Source organism: Lacerta agilis, chromosome 3 (genome assembly GCF_009819535.1).
Source record: "Lacerta agilis isolate rLacAgi1 chromosome 3, rLacAgi1.pri, whole genome shotgun sequence".
Taxonomy (NCBI): Eukaryota; Metazoa; Chordata; class Lepidosauria; order Squamata; family Lacertidae; genus Lacerta; species Lacerta agilis.
In genome coordinates, this window is record NC_046314.1 from 9,064,310 (window position 1) to 9,076,535 (window position 12,226).

Genomic DNA, 12,226 nt, shown 5'->3' on the forward strand with positions numbered 1-12,226 from the left:
GCACATGTGAAGAGGAGGGCAACTAAGATGATCAAGGGTCTAGAAGCCAAGACGTATGAGGAACGGTTGAAGGAGCTGGGTATGTTTAGGCTGGAGAAGAAGAGGCAGAGGAGATATGACAGGCATCTTCAAATATCACATGGGCTGTCACATGGAAGAGGGAACAAGCTTGTCTTCTCCCGCTCTGGAGGGTAGGACTTGAACCAATGGCTTCAGGTTACAAGAAAGGACATTCCAATTAAACATCAGGGGAAACAGTCCAACAGTAAAGAGCTGTTTAACAGTTGAATGGTCTTCCTTGGGAGTTTGTGGCCTCTCCTTCCTTGGAGGTTTTTAAGCAGAGGTTCAATGGCCATCTGTCATTGAAGCTTTAGCTGAGATTCCTGCATTGCAGGATATTGGACTAGATGACCCTTGGGATCCCTTCCAACTCCACGATTCTATGATTCCAATACTTGGGTGCAGTTCCTAAGGCAGTCCTATGAAGCAAGTGAACATACGACTGAAACCTCCTAGGGTCCACCTATGTGAATTCCTAGGTGCCCCACCATGTCTAAGTTCCACCAACCTCCACTGAAGTATGCTAATACTTGACTGGCAGGTATCTTTCTGAGATCTCAGGCTAGTAAGGAGGTCAATTTGTGCCACCAGTGCTTATGAGCATCTGTTAGCAGCCAAGATGAAATGAGCAGGTGGCCTTTGTTTTGTGCTGCTGTTTGGTTGTGACATCTGTGCTAATGCTGTTGACTGCACTAGAGGCACCTGAGATTCACTGACGCCACCATGTTGCCGGCACCAGTTTTTGGCTGGCTGGCTTTAATTACAATGGCCACGCTTTCTGCAGCTGACTTCACATCCCCTCCGAGCTTCACATTATGCCCTTCCAGTAATTGCGGCTTTTCTCCACTCCCTTTGGCTTTTAATTTGCAGCCCATCAAAATGTTAACCAACGTGTTGGGCTTTGGTCTGTAAGGTCAATTCCTTACTGAACTTGTCCTCTGCCCGGAATTTGTCTTGAAGTTTGAAAGACTGACTGTACCCTTTGCTCCAGAAAGACTATTTTCCTGCACTCTGATGGAGAGAAATGGTGTCTGTGTTAACTGTCAGACTGGGCACATTAACCCCCAGAAGGAGTGTTGTTGTTGTTGTTGTTTAGTCATGTCTGACTCTTCGTGACCCCATGGACCAGAGCACGCCAGGCACTCCTGCCTTCCACTGCCTCCTGCAGTTTGGTCAGACTCATGTTGGTAGCTTCAAGAACACTGTCCAACCATCTCGTCCTCTGTCGTCCCCTTCTCCTTGTGCCCTCAATCTTCCCCAACATCAGGGTCTTTTCCAGGGAGTCTTCTCTTCTCATGAGGTGGCCAAAGTATTGGAGCCTCATCTTCAGGATCAGTCCTTCCAGTGAGCACTCAGGGCTGATTTCCTTCAGAATGGATAGGTTTGATCTTCTTGAAGTCCATGGGGCTCTCAAGAGTCTCCTCCAGCACCATAATACTAAAGCAAGGCGTATGAATGCCTTAAAAGAACCTCACTGTTAGTTGGATGGACTTAACAGGCATTCATAGTAATAGGACTAGCAGCATCCAGAAGAGGGCAACCAAAATGGTCAAAGGCCTGGAAACAATGCCGTATGAGGAACGGCTTAGGGAGCTGGGTATGTTTAGCCTGGAGAAGAGAAGGTTAAGGGGTGATGTGATAGCCATGTTCAAATATATAAAAGGATGTCATATAGAAGAGGGTGAAAGGTTGTTTCCTGCTGCTCCAGAGAAGCGGACATGGAGCAATGGATTCAAACTACAAGAAAGAAGATTCCACCTAAACATTAGGAAGAACTTCCTGACAGTGAGAGCTGTTCGACAGTGGAATTTGCTACCAAGGAGTGTGGTGGAGTCTCCTTCTTTGGAGGTCTTTAAGCGGAGGCATGACAGCCATCTGTCAGGAATGCTTTGATGGTGTTTCCTGCTTGGCAGGGGGTTGGACGGGATGGCCCTTGTGGTCTCTTCCAACTCTATGATTCTATGATTCTATGATTTCTTACCTTTGACTGCAGGCAAATCCAGATGAACAGAAGCTTGTAGTGAAGGTCAGAGAAGCTGTAAAGAATATGAGACCACCTTAAAATAATGCCTATCCCTAACAGCTGAGGATGCCTTTATAGTTCAGTACCTGGCACGATCACTTATCCTTCCAGTTCAACGTGTTCATTTCGTTGCCTTCTGTCGTCACTCTCTGCCTCTGCAGTGAAATAAATTCTGACGTGTATTTCAAAACACGTGTCACGTGACATCGGAAGCTGGCTTCAGCGGAGAGCAGAATCTGGGCCCCTGGATAAACACCATAGCTCCGCACCCAACAGTGTCAAGGCACCTGTTCCTTTCTCCTTAGTCTTCCCCCAGACCATCATGGGTTCTGCCATTGCTGTGGTCACTGGTCTTATCGTTGCACGGATGGGCCTTTTTGTCATCCATTGCGGCTGAGAGAAATGGTGGCAGCGGCAGCTGTTTAGTTGCACATCTATCCTTTACGGGTGGCATAACAGCGATTGTGGCTGCTGCTATCAACGATCAATAATAATAATAATAATTAGTAATGTGTATATCATGTGAATAATCACTACCTTCTCTCCATCTTTTAACAATTTTTATTGGTTTTTCAAACAAATACAACCATAATAACCATTAAACACTTATCCAGCATTACATCTAATGGTGTTTGTTTTATCCATGGTCTCTAGACATACACTTGTGCATTCCACATTCAAACATATTACTTGACACAACAACCTCCACTGAGAATATTGAGCGGTTAGTATAAGAAGGTCTTGATTTTGGTCAATAGCAAACTTCAAGAAAGGGGTCCACGTTTCTTGGAAGGTGTCTCTATTCATTATGCCTTTAATTTCCCTCCTGTGTTTGGTGAGATGCTCAGACATTGCTATTTCCCCAGATATTATTTTCCCATATGTTCAGGGGTATTTCAGTCTGGTTCTTCCATTACTGAGCTATCGCTAATCGTGCTGTGGTCAGTAAGAAGCCTACTAGTTTGCTGGAGTACAGGGTGGGGTCTATGCCCAAAGATAGGAGGGCTAAGGCAGGATTTGATCATAAAAATTGAACTGGACCTTCCTTCCAGGCTATGTGTAGCCTCATAACATCACTGAGACCCTTAAGAAGTGTCTATGCAGCACAATATTTTGTCTATTAAATAAGTCCCATGGTGTTCAATGGCACTGCTTACTCCCAGGAAAGTGTGCTTAGGATTGCAACATTTATGTATTTTATTTGCACGCTTGCGGGGGGTGGGAAGACTCTAAATGCTTTAGTTCAAGCTGCTGCTTCTTTTAACTGCGTGGGGGTGGACTTGCATGGTGTAATGTAATGGCGCACAGTCCTGATGTCACATCAGTGTGATATAAGATATGGCCAGTGCCAGAAAAATGTGATATAGCTTTTCATTTCCACTGCCCTTCAGTGTGCAGCAAGGGCAGTTTGGTGTAATGTAGAATTATGGTGGCACAACAAAGCAGTACTGTATATATAAAGAGTTTTCACTCTGACATTATGTTTATAAATCACTTTTCAATACTGAGTGCTACTTGTAAATGTTGAGGCTCAGAGGCTACTCTCTCTGTATCTAGGCATCCCAGGTGGACAATAACAGAGCACATCATTTTCTATAATTAATTTGTGACAATCTGCCCAAAATTCAAACCAACCAACAAACCAACCAACAGACCAACCAACCAACCAACAAACACAACCACAACTACTCATTGGTCCTTTTATTCAAAGGGATTTTATTTCAGATTCTTCCGATTCTCCCTTTGTGCTGACACATGCGTTGGCCAGAAAATCGAATGCTGATTTAGTAGCCTGTTCTTCCCCCTCCTCACCATGCTTCAGAGAGCATGTCTGCCTTTTTATATATATAAACAACTACCCCACACAGCACGACTATTTGTTATCTTGAAAGTTGGTTTGGCACCTTATTTATTTACTGGTTTGTGCTTGAACAACAGCAACAACAAGAAAGCCCACCATCAAACTTTGCAAAAGTAGTATAGCTGCTCCGGGGAGGAAGTCAGCTTGTGACATTGATTGGACTCAGCCAATCAGTGCTCTGCATGGTCAGTTTCCATTGCAAATAGGAAGAAATCAGAAGAATCGGCTTTTCCCGGAGTCATAGAATAATAGAATTGGAAGGGACCCCGAGAGTAATCTAGTCCAACCCCCTGTAATGCAGGAAAATGCAGCTGGTCCCATACAGGGATCAAACCTGCAACCGTGGTGTGATCTGCCTAGGACCCTCGTACTTATGGGACCGCCTCTCCTGGTATGTCCCAAAGAGGACCCTAAGGTCCATGAATAATAATAGCTTAAAGGTCCCGGGCCCTAAGGAAGCCAGACTATCCTCCATCAGGGCCAGGGCTTTTTCAGTCATGGCTCTGTCCTGGTGGAATGCTCTGTCTCACGAGACTAGGGCCCTGCAGGACTTGATCTCCTTCCGCAGGGCCTTTAAGACAGAGCTATTCCACCTGGCCTTCAATTTGAATTAGTCTGATCCTCTATTCCCTTTTCCCTTTCCTCTTCTATGAATGAAGAAACCCTTTCTGGGACCCCACATTTAAATTCTTCCCTGGTCTCCTTGCTGGCCTTAGTAGGACCAACTTGGCCAGTTAGCCCTGGTGACCATTCGATGTCTACTGACTGGGTTTTTTTCTTCTTCCCAAAGTGACCCCTGAATTTTTGAATTTAATTGATATTGATGCTGCATTTTATGTTGTATTCTATGCTGTTTTATGCTGTTTTTAAGTTACATTTTAATCAATGTTTTATATTTGCTGTTAGCCGCCCTGAGCCCGGTTTTTAAACGGGAAGGGCGGGGTATAAATCAAAAGTTATTATTCATTCATTCATTTATTGTCATGTTCTAACCAACTGAGCTATTCGGTACGTAGGTCAATCCTGAAGAGAAGGTTGTATAGTCACATTCAGGCATTATAGCGCAAGGACGGAGAACCTGTGACTCTCCAGATGTTGTTGGACCTGAACTCCCATCAGCCCTGGTCAACATGGATGGTGGGATTCAGAATCCAACAACTTTCGGAGGATAAACATCTTGCCCACCTCTGTTCTAGGAGCGTCATGGTAAGCCATTTCCCTGCTCTGAATGTGTAGAAACGTGTATAAGTGCAATGAGAATAACATGCAAATTGCATCATCTGAAGGGAAATTGTTTACAAATATGTGTACATTGGACTTACAGCATTGGGAGATACGTTTATTAAAATGCTGATAAATTTTCATGAGGATTGTTATGTGCTGATGCACATCCAATGGACACAACTTGACTGCAGATTGATCTAGCAGCTAGCAATGGACGAGTAAATCCATTTCAGTTTTTCAGTTTTCTAGCCTCAGGAAGTTCAGTTCTCCACATTTCCACATCAGTTTGTGACCCCCCCCCCCCTTTCTAAGTCCTCATGAAAATTCACCAGCATTCTTGTGTGTATTTCTCTGAATATACCCATTTTAAACGCAATTTTGCAAAGCAGTTTTCCTCTATATAATGCATTTAAAATGTCCCCCCCCCCCATTTGTGTATTATGCATTCATTTTACCCTAATGTATGCATTTTGTACACATCACTTGGCTAGAAGGGCAGAATCTAGATTAGCGGGGAATTTCAAAGGACAGCTGTGTTCCGGGTTGCATCCTGTTTTCCAGAAAGTTCGAACGGGATATGTTAAGTGCGAATTGAATCGAACTGAAATGAATTTGTCCCCTTGTTCCTAGGCACAACTCTTCATCTCCCCTCTCATCTCCCCGGGAACCATATTGAGAACCAAAACAAGGCTATTATTTTATCGCTTGTTTGTGCAGAGACCCTCCGCTGAATGCCACTCGAGACTCTCTCCAAAGATCATTTCCCGCACAACCTCTGAGCCAGCCACCAATATTAATCACTGGATTTCTCTTTCATGTATGCGGCCCAGGCACCTTTGCTGCAAGCGAACAACGGCTCAGCGGCTGTGCTTTTGGTCTCTTCAATTCTCATAGCGCTGCCTCTCCTCATTTGAAATTCATCTCCTCTATTTTTGTTTCCTTTTATCTCAGATCCCTCTCTCCCCCCCCCCCCGCACCATTTCCCCCCTCACCAGGAGTGATACCGCCAGAGGGTGAGTTGGGCTGGTAATATTTGCTTCTTCTTTCAGACTTTCCAAGGACTAATGAACTTCTTAAGATTATGGTGAACTTGCTCCTCAGCACTGTTGACCTGCTTTCTAAAGAAGTTGAATTGTTATTCGGACCCAATTGATCAAAAGGAAGCTTTTAATCTTCTTAGCGTTCCCCCGCACCTCTGAAGTTGGAAACATTAATATTCTGTTTATATATACTCAACTCTGGATTTTTCAGGGTGCATTTGAAATTCTAAGGCTTTGTAGAGCTGAAATGCATACTCAAAGTCAAATCTGAATCTGATGAATGTCGTTAATTCATCCACTGTAGAGTTGAATGGTGGTTCCTTATATTTATTTATTTGTGCCCCGCCCATCTGGCTGGGTTTCCCCAACCACTCTGGGCAGCTTCCAACAAAGATTAAAAATACATTAAAATGTCACACATTAAAAACTTCCCGAAACAGGGCTGCCTTCAGATGTCTTCTAAATGTCAGGTAGTTGTTTATCTCTTTGACATCTGATTGGAGGGCGTTCCACAGGGTTGGCGCCACTACCGAGAAGGCCCTCTGCCTGGTTCCCTGTAACCTCACTTCTCACAGTGAATTCTGCAGGCAGGTAGGGTCTCAGCCTGCGTACCAGATGGAGCTGGTAGATAGCTGCCCTGGACACAGAATGACTCCCAGGCTGCACACCTGGTCCTTCATGGGCACAGTTACCCCATTCAGGACCAGGAAGTCCTCTGCACCTGCCCACTCCCTGTCCTCCAAAAACAGTACTTCTGTCTTGTCAGGATTCAACCTCAATCTGGGGTTGAAACAGCAGCAAAGTGGACTCTAGGCAAGCATTCTTAGAGGGCAAGTCCCACAAATGGGGTGCCACCACCGAGAAGGCCCTCTGCCTGGTTCCCTGTAGCTTAGCTTCTCGCAGTGAGGGAACCGCCAGAAGGCCCTCGGCGCTGGACCTCAGTGTCCGGGCAGTGCCCCAAATAGGGTGCTAATCTGTGTAAATTGGATTGAAGATAGTTCAGGGAGAGATAATGATTTTGTTCTGTTGTTGCTGCTGCTGCTTTCTTCCCACAGAGCCGGGATGGGGAACCTCCAGATGTTGTTGGACTCCAACTCCCACAATCCCCTGCCAGCAAGGCCTATTGATGGGTTTGATAGGAATTGTAGTCCAATGACAGCTATCCCATCACAGCCATGGAGTTTCAGCTTTTAAATATTTGACACATTGTCATAGGCATGTAGCATAGGGATTGACAACTTGCTCAAGCTGCTTGGAAAGTGGATCTCGCTGACCACGAGCTCACAATCCCTATTGGCTGAGTTTCAGGTAACAAAGCACCACTTAAATTTTAATTACAGATCCAGATGCAGCATGGAAGGGACATGGCAATATAAGAATATCATTGGCTGGATCAGGCCAATGGCCCATCTCGTCCAGCTTCCTGTTCTCATGGTGGCCAAACCAGATGCCTGCAGGAAATCTCCAAGTGGGACCTGATTTCCGTTGGAAAGACCTTATCACTTCATGGAGCAGGTTTAGTAAGAGATGTGAACAGGAAGCAATTACACCTGACTGACCCGCACCCAAATGAAGTAAGGTATAAAGGTCAAATGACCCCTGGGTGGTTAAGTCCAGTCAAAGGCGACTATGGGGTTGCGGCGCTCATCTCGCTTTCAGGCCGAGGGAACGGGCATTTGTCCGCAGACAGCTTTCCAGGTCATGTGGCCAGCATGACTAAACAGCTTCTGGCGCAACAGAACACCGTGACGGAAACCAGAGAGCACAGAAATGCCGTTCACTTTCCCGCCACAGCAGTACCTATTTATCTACTTGCACTGGCATGCTTTCGAACTGCTAGGTTGGCAGGAGCTGGGACAGAGCAACGGGAGCTCACTCTGTTGTGCGGATTCGAACCGCCAGCCTTCTGATCGGCAACCCTAAGAGGCTCAGTGGTTTAATCCACAGCGCCACCCGGAGAACTCTGTGCCAAGAACAAAGCCAGGGGTTCATTGCAATGAACTGGAGAACCTTTCCTCACTGGTGGATGTGCAACCAGGTGGGTGATACCTGCAGGCATGGAGAGGGGTGGCTTGCTTCCAGGTGGTGAGGTGAGGGCAAACTTGTACATTTATTAATTTTTTAAAGTAAGAAAACGTTTTCTGAATTTACAGAATTTTTTTAATTTTTATTTTATTTGCTGGGGAAGGAAGTCACTTTAATCTCAGCCTCCACATTTCCCCTTGTTCTTTTCAAGAGCTTCATGAGCACTCATGAGTGACATCCAGCCTATGGAGATGTGCATATTCTGGAAAGAATTCAAAACAATTAAAGCAAAATAAACCCTTTTTTAGGAGGCAGACGTTGTGCAGGCAATGGCGGGGGAAGGAAACCGTGTCCCTTGTCAGAGACGTTTGTCAGTAGGTGCCCTTGATAACTTCAGCTGGAGGGGAGAATCAGATCAAGGGCCTAATCCTACTCAGTGACGTTTACCCCCCCCCCCCCCAGTATGGGAGCAGATGATTAAACATGGCCACTGCAATCCTGTGCATGTTTACTCAGAAGCAAGACCCACCATGTTCCAGTGTAGGGATGGGCAAATCTGTCAATTTTGAGTTTGCGCAGCTTCTCATTTTTTCAAACTTTTCAGTTTCTGCATCAATCATATAGGCAACAACGATGGAATGGGTATTTCTGGTGTGCTTTCAAACTGCTAGGTGGGCAGGAGCAGGGACTGAGCAACGGGAGCTCACCCCGTCACGGGGATTCGAACCGCCAATCTTCTGATCAGCAGGCCCTAGGCTCAGTGGTTTAGACCACAACGCCACCCGCGCTGTGTTTTATTTTCCCCTAATATACACTTTGGGGGCATTGGAGAAGTCCATCACAAAATTCTGAGAAGGGTGAATTTTGAATATGCTTTTCTTTTAATGGTTCATGCATTGTTTGGGAAAGTGTGACTAAGATATACTAGCATTAAATTGTCAACAGAACCAAATTTCTCTCCCTTCCCTAATGAGGAGTATACCCTGAACTGTTTTTAGAACTGCTGTTTACATTAGTAATGCTGGAATGAGGCATGCTTTTTGCATTGTCTATCATGGAGACCCAATCTGGACCCCAGCATTCCCCAGCCAGGGACTCTCCAGAGGCTGCTGATGGTGGACTACAAACACCATCATCCCCGACCATTGACCTTGCTGGCTGAGGCTGTTGATAGTTGTAGTCCAAAACTGGGACACCAGACTGGGGAAAGCTGAATCATATATTGTGTTTTAATTCTGTAACCCAGTTTGTGTCAGGCCTCAGGTAATCGGCTTCCTCCCCCGTGGCAGTAGATAAGCAGAACAAAGGAAAAGGGGTTCCGGTTTCCGGTACGGACTGGTATGGTCGGAATTCCATCTGCTCCCGACCCACATGGGGAAATTTGAGGCTGTTTTGGGAGTATGCAGCCTCCCTACCTTCCCAGGAATGTGGGAAGGGCAGCTTGCCCACGGTGCTCCAAAACCTGCTCTGACCCTTTGGGAAAAAGAGCAGGGGAGCCTGGGCAGAAAGCCCCCATGGGTTTTGGTTCGGCACTCCTGCGACTGGCCTGTCCGTCCGAGATTCCCAACGCTAAGAAATATAAATTAGTGAGTAGCCTTGGGCATGCTTCAAACGAAAGAGGAGAAAGCATTTTGCTAAAGAATCCAGCCACTGTTTGAAAAGAAGAGGATGAGAATTTACAACTGTATCGGTATGTGAAACGGGACAGAAGGGGGGGAGGAGCCCTGGACTATGTGATTGTATGATTCTATACTGGGCAAATATCCCCCCCCCCAGAAGACCCAATGTTTATATAACAAGTGAGATTTGAAGGACTGAAAAATTGAATATGGAGGAAAATATATGAAGTATTAATCTATAAATGTGTGAATATGAAAAAGAGACGCTACCCCTTTTCTTCAGTGTATCTGAAGAAGTGTGCATGCACACGAAAGCTCATACCAAGAACAAACTCAGTTGGTCTCTAAGGTGCTACTGGAAAGAATTTTCTATTTTGTTTTGACTATGGCAGACCAACACGGCTACCCACCTGTAACTTTAATATATGAGATAGACTCATGACATGCAAAGAGAGATATGTCAAGCCTTTATTTGTTATAATTGTGATGATTTTGGTGTTCAGCTGATGAAAACCCCAAAGTTGAAATTGTTAATTTTGGGTTATCATCAGCTGTACCCCATAATCTTCACAATTATAACAAATAAAAGCTTGACATATCTCGCTTTGCATGTCATGAGTCTATCTCATATATTAGTTTCACCTTTTAAGTTGAATTACTGAAAGAAATGAACCTTTCCATGATATTCTAATTTTTCGAGTTTCACCTGTATAACACAGGGGTCAGCAAACATTTTCAGCAGGCGGCTGGTCCACTGTCCCTCAGACCTTGTGGGGGGGGGCAGACTATATTTTGAAAAAAAAAAATGAACAAATTCCTATGCCCCACAAATAACCCAGAGGTGCATTTTAAATAAAAGGACACATTGTACTCATGTAAAAAACACACTGATTCCCAGATCATCCAAGGGCCGCATTTAGAAGACGACTGGGTCTCATCCAGCCCCCGGGCCTTAGTTTGGGGACCCCTGCTATAACACCAGTAACACTAATAAGTTCAACGGCAAATTCAGTATGTAGAGTGGGCCGAGGGACCCAAGGATGACAGGGAAGATGAGACACGAAACACAACATCAGGGAATGCTGCAAAGGTCAGGAGCCAGTCGGAAGAATATGTGTGCTTTTTATCTTGTTACAGGAAGAATAACTGCTGGCTGCAGAGCGAATAGGAATCCCCACCAGCAGAATTTCTGTCGTACAGCTATGGCTACACAGCCTCGAACAATTCTGCATCCATCAAATGATGCCCTCAAATTATTCACATGGGGAGTAGTAAGCGTTAGGGGAGGCCATTACAAACCCAGTGCGGATGGATCCTGCATAATGGGAGGAAGAGGTCCAACGTCACTGAGAATGCTGGCAGTGGGAGCGGGGGAGGGGGTGGGTGGGGAAGACAACTACAATTAAAAAGAATCAAATCACCTCGTTGGCTTTGCTTTGATTCCCCAAGCTCATCTCCATCCCGGATTCAAGCCAGCACTTAGGAAGCTGGTGGGGCGTTTGCACAGAGAGTCACACGGCAAATCAGACTGCTTTGATTTCCCTTGAAATGGAGACAGAAATGTTTGCATGGACAGTCGGAGTCCCCCAACCCCCCAGGCGACCCCCGAGCGGAATAATGACACAAGACAATGTGCTATGGGATTAAAATTGGCCACAACTTCATTAAGATTCAGATGTAGGGAGACCGTGGCTCAGGCATTGGGCGTTTATCCTTCCTAGCCCCCAGCCAGGGATCTGGGAAACTTCAGGGTTATCCAGAATGTGTGGGGATTGGGCTGGCTCTGGAGAACATATGTTCAAGCAGAAAGCCCGCCCCCCTGTTCGCCGCCGCTGGAGGGGGAGGGCAATGACGACCTCTCAGCATATGGCCAATGCCTCCCCCCAATACCCCTTTAATGGGAACCCTGATATTGCTGCCGTTCTGGGGGCGTGGGGTGGTCACCCCACGCCCCCCCATTTAGGAAGATGACTAAAGGATTCCGCCCAAGGCCTGAAACCGCCAAAGTTGTGACGTTTTGCTATGGGAAAGGCAAAACCTACCAATGCAGGGATATTCCTTTCCGGCCCTTCAACAGCGGCCTTGGCATAGCAGCACCTGCGTACCTGTGGAAAAAGAGCTTAACCTGCAACTTAAGCGTTAATTGAGGGAGTGGAGGGTGGGAGAATCTCTGGAGCCAACTGCTGCTTCCCAGGTAAGCTACACCTATTGTGTGGGCTGGGTAGTCCGTCCCCTTACCTGCCCAATCCCTTGGCAACGCCTCCCCCAGGCGGGATTGGACGGTTACCTGGGGTAGGCGGAGACCCCAGGTATCCCTTCTGGGGGAGGACGCAGCCAGCCGAACTACCAGGTGTCACCCAGGAATTCAGGGGGC